Source organism: Lissotriton helveticus, chromosome 10 (assembly GCF_964261635.1).
Source record: "Lissotriton helveticus chromosome 10, aLisHel1.1, whole genome shotgun sequence".
Classification (NCBI taxonomy): domain Eukaryota; kingdom Metazoa; phylum Chordata; class Amphibia; order Caudata; family Salamandridae; genus Lissotriton; species Lissotriton helveticus.
In genome coordinates, this window is record NC_136071.1 from 1,212,419,506 (window position 1) to 1,212,425,096 (window position 5,591).

Sequence of the window (5,591 nt, forward strand, 5' to 3'; positions counted from 1 at the left end):
TTGAGCACTTCCTCCTTGAACATTTGAGCTATTCACCTGGTGCTCCCCTCCCTATTCCTCATTAGACCCCGTTTTAAGGCAGAACTTTATAATAACATAGGCACAGTCAACAAGTTTGCGACAGTTTGAGAGACATTTAAAGTCTCTATCAGGGGGGTCACCATTGCAAAGCACGTATGGGTTCTCAGGTCTTTGAGAGGTAGTCTCATGAAACTGGAAGCAGACAGTGCACAGTTAGAGAGGGAACATCAAGGTTACAGTGATCTCCAAACCCAGCATGACATCAGGACAAAGCTTAAGGAGAATTATGACATGGTGGACAGTGAAATTAAACACATAGGTAATTCTCAACTGCTAGGATGTATGGGGAAGGTGGAAGACCTGGAGCTACTCTGGTAGGGCTGATGCGGTCTAGGAGAGACGTCGGAACAATCACAGAAATACTAGACAAAACTGGACAGTCCCTCTATGACAGTGAACAAATAGCAGATAGATTTTGCAGATACTATACCGCTTTGTACAATTCATGAATTATTGCCAACTATGAGGCTATACTTCATTACTTGGAGCACACACTCATGTTGTGGCTCACCCCTGAGCACAGAGAGCACCTTATGACCCACGTGGAGTCTGCTGAGATCCTTGAGGTATTAAAGAACATGCGAGCTGCGGATGCCCCTGGTATGCATGGCCTCACTCTCTTTTTTTACAAGACATTTCAGGAATTGCTCCCACCCCACTTATTTACATTATACGAGGACATGGGTGATGCTAACGGTATGCCATCTTCAATGCGGGAAGCATTGTTTTTCACTCTTTTGAACCATGTAAGCAATTCAACTTATGTTCCTTCTATAAATCCTTGTCACTTTTAAATGTTAACACCAAGATTTTTGCAAAAATATTGGCAAATAGACTAGCTTCATTGGTCCCATTTATAGTCAGTCCTAAACAGGCTTCATGCCAAGCCATTGTCAGGCGCTAGGCAATGCGCCTACCTCAAGAAAAGACTACATTTCCCATGATTCTTGCCGGTGAAGTGGGCGGGGCCTTCCCACCATTAAAGGTGTGCGCGTTCCTTTGGTGCACGTAATCTGTCTAATTTCGTTGCCCTGAGGACTTGAGGATATCGGGTTCCTCAATTCTTGCCTCGCTTGGAATTCTGCCAGTCCTTGGGGTTCGGAGATGCTCTTCACGGAACCCGTGTTACAGTATCCAAGAGTCTCTCCTCAGAAGCGCTGGGGGAAACTTCGTGGGTGGAGTTGGCCTTTATCGCGCTGACGTAAGTGCTGAAACACCCGCAGAGGAAAGCGCTGTGTGTTTCTCAGGCCGGTCAGCTCCTCAACCTCGCGCTGCGGGAAGCGCTGTTTTGCTAAAAGAGTACTTGACTTTGGTTCGGATATCGCGCTGACGTAAGTGCTGTGTTGCTATGAGTATTTGACTTTGGTTCGGATATCGCGCTGACGTAAGTGCTGTGTTGCTATGAGTATTTGACTTTGGTTCGGATATCGCGCTGACGTAAGTGCTGTGTTGCTATGAGTATTTGACTTTGGTTCGGATATTGCGCTGATGTAAGTGCTGTGTTGCTATGAGTATTTGACTTTGGTTCGGATATCGCGCTGACGTAAGTGCTGTGTTGCTATGAGTATTTTACTTTGGTTCGGATATCGCGCTGACGTAAGTGCTGGGTTGCTATGAGTATTTGACTTTGGTTCGGATATCGCGCTGACGTAAGTGCTGTGTTGCTATGAGTATTTGACTTTGGTTCGGATATCGCGCTGACGTAAGTGCTGTGTTGCTATGAGTATTTGACTTTGGATCGGATATCGCGCTGACGTAAGTGCTGTGTTGCTATGAGTATTTGACTTTGGATCGGATATCGCGCTGACGTAAGTGCTGTGTTGCTATGAGTATTTGACTTTGGTTCGGAGATTGTGCTGACGTAAGCGCTGTGTTGCAAATGAGCACTTGACTTTCGATTTGGTTATCGCACTGACGTAAGCGCTGTGTTGCTAATGAGTACTTGATTTTGGTTCGCATATCGCGCTGAGACTCAATTGCTTGTTTGGTTGCTTCTAGACTACTTTTGTGTGCTCAGAGAAAGGGTGCAGGTCTGCCTTCCCATTTCACCACAGTCATAGAGAGTCTTCTCAGATCTCAACAAGTATTGGTCAAGGGAGGAAACATTCCCTACTTTGTATGTTCATTAGTTGTACTTTGTTCTATATCTACTTCCAGCAGTTCGCCTGGAGAGGGAAACTACTGCTAGAGGATTGCTTACCTTATGCTCATATTTTCCTTTTCATGATTTTAAAAGAACTGTATTTGGAGAGCAACCTTGAATTCCTTCTTTATGATTCTTCCGAGCATAACAGCACTTTCATGGGGTATGTATGAGTATGAGAGTTGAGGTTTCTGATTGGCAACAGGAATGATTGGGGTTTAATGAGTGTCACACTTTCTTGTAGTAGGTATACAGCAAATGGTATTGCAGAGCAGAATCTCTATGAGCTGAATGTTGATATACAGGAAGACAGACTCCTTCCCTATTGAGTTCGCAGGTAGGCGACAGTCATAGCAAGATCATGTGAGAGTAGCCAGAGTTTTAGGAGTTGTACTAACCTTGTATTCTTTTGTTACAGGTATCCCCATCCCCGCTGTCCCCTCCCTAATCCCTTTCCCTCGCCTGATTGCCTCATTAATCTGTGTCACCTTAACCAGAGTTGGGGACGTCGTGAGGTGGACCCCTTTGTGCATCGTCCGCCACATAAGGAGTACACATGGATCTAACAGCCATAGCATAAAGGTTCATCTTACAACCCTATTCTTTATAATACAACACGTTGACCCTGAGGTAAGGGGAGCTACTTTTTTTTTAGATACCAAAAAGACGTTCAACTTCGTGGAATGGGCCTTAATGTGGATTGTCCTGCACCGCATTGAAGTTAGGGAAATATTTCTGCAATTAGTGAATGTGCTAAATATGGCCCCTTTGGCTTAGGTTTGCATTGGTAATTTGGTTACAGACCCCTTATGATTACTATAGGTACGCGATAGGGCTGCCCATTATCACCTTTGCTATATGTGAATAATTCAGAGCTACTGGCCTGTGCTTTGAGAGAATTTCATGGTCATAGGGGGCTGCATCTTCCTGATTACCACCTCATCAAATAAGATTATATGGAAGACACGTTATTGTATATTCACAAATTAGAGATGAATCTTTCTCCTGTTCTCATAGAGGTGACTCTTTTTGATGGCCTTTCTGGATTGTGCCTTATCTGGGAGAACATGATAATATTTCCTCTCACTCCATCCATGAGTCCCTCGACATTTGAATTTCCCTTGCAATGGAAATCTGACTCAGTGTGGTACCTTGGCATCCGAATGCAAACTAGAGACTGATGTTGATTGCTGGATTAGGTTGCCCGTATTTTTAACCCCTTGCCTGCTTATGAAGTTACCTAGCCGTCATGAGCCACAGGCAGCTTGTGCTCATGCTCATGATGGCGCAGTTTCGTCATGCGGCTGCGGCTCTGCCCACGCAGCATTAATTCTTCGTCTGTGTCTGTGAATTAATGAGTGGGTGGGGCCGTGATGGAACCACACCGTCATGAGCACATCCCGCCCTTGACTCATGATGGCGTGGTTCCTTCTCGAGCATGGCAGCGACGTGCTCACCCTCCACCCACCAGCGCTGTGGCAAAATTAGCACCGCGGCCAAGGGGTTAATGGGGCATATAGCCCTAATGACAGTGGTTATGCTTCCTAGGTTCCTGTCTCTGTTTCAAAATATTGCAATGTTACTCACAAGGTGATTAATTGCTACCATATGCTCACTAATGATTAGGTTGGCCTGATTGGTAAAAAAACATGGTTAAGTGGGACATTCTTACTTTGCCTATAAATATGGTGGGGTTGAATACACCAGACCTGGAGCAATACTATAGGGCAGCTCAGAGTTTGCATGCTCACTACCTGCTTTATAGCTCTTATAACTTGCTGCATCTGTACATTGAGAGGGAAGAGGCTGACCCTTTTTCCCTCTCTCAGACTCCTTTCTGTGACCCTTTGAGGTGTCACAGTGTACTTGGCTCAAATAATTCAACAATACATGCCTGGCACAATTCATTGTCCAAAGTACACCCCGTATGTGCATTTTTAATTGGCACAGTATGCCCAGACATGGGTCCCTTGTTCACTTTGCCACTGGATTCAAGCTAGCCTGGCTGAAAAGGGTTGTTACCCCAAAACTGGACCCAGGGTTCTTGTTTCTGGTCCAGTGAAGACCTGGCTTAGCAGTTCGGACTGGATTGTTCCCCTGAGGACAGGGTCAAGATTGATTTGCATATGGCTGGGTCTGAACTGGGGTGGTGAAGTGAGCTAAAGAACGATGATGGATTCAAACTAGATCTGTGACTGGTGATGAGTGTCTGAAATGTTTCAGCGATCCTTCAAACATTTCCTTGTGTTTGCATTCTTTGCCCTAAGTTGACAGGGTCTGCCCAGACGTTTGTCCCTTGCTCGCTTCACAACTGGATTCAAGCTAGTTTGACTGATGTAGGTGTTACCCCAAAACTGGCCCCAGGATGGTTATTTCCGGTCCAGGAAAGAATTGGCTGGGCAAGTTCTGGCTGGACTGTTCTCATGAAGCACAGCGTCAAGACTGATTTGCATATGGATGGGTCCAAACTGGGGTGGCGAAGTGAGCTGAAGAACGATGATGGATTCAACCCAGATCTGTGACTGGGTGTGGGTGTCTGAAATACTTCAGCACTCCATCCATCATCTCCTTGTGTTTGCTTTGTTTACCTTAAATTGGCAGTCTATGCCCAGATATGGGTCCCTTGCTAACTTTGTCACTGGATTCAAGCAAGCCTGGCTGATGTGAGGTGTTACCCTGAAAGCGGTACCAGGATTGTTTTTTCCAGTCCAAGGATTACTTGGTCTGGCTGTTTGAGCTGGGCTGCTCCCATGAGGCTGAGAAAAATGAGAGTTTTCCCTATTTAACCCAGAAAGGATTGGGAAATATCACAATCAAAAAAAAGAGAATTCCTTTCTGTGTAATACAGTTTTAAAGCATTAATATAGCTTTGTAAACAGTGGCATTTATTCAGAATAATTATATCCCCGACTCACCATACATTGCATTTAGACCAAAGCATAGCATTTGGTGTATCTAAATAATTTTTATTAAATAGGTACTTCCATATACTTAGTATAAACAAGTTATCACAAGTAAAAAACAAAAAAAACAAAAATCATATAGTTCTTTTCAGATCAACAATATGCATATATTTACTAGACACAATACATGATTCTTAATACATAATAAAAAAATTAACCAATTAAAAACAGTTTGTCGACGCGTTTCGGTGCTTCGATGTTTGGAACACCTTCCTCAGGACTATATTAAAAACATCTTCTTTATTTATTGCAATTTTATTTTGCGGTACCAGTTTTGATCCGGAAGTTGAGGTAATAATAGATACTCAGAGTCCATTTATTGACTCGGATGGTCTTGCACAAACTATAAAATCCTCTGACGGTAGAGCTGAGTTGAAGGGGAGTATCTATTTACACAATTATAG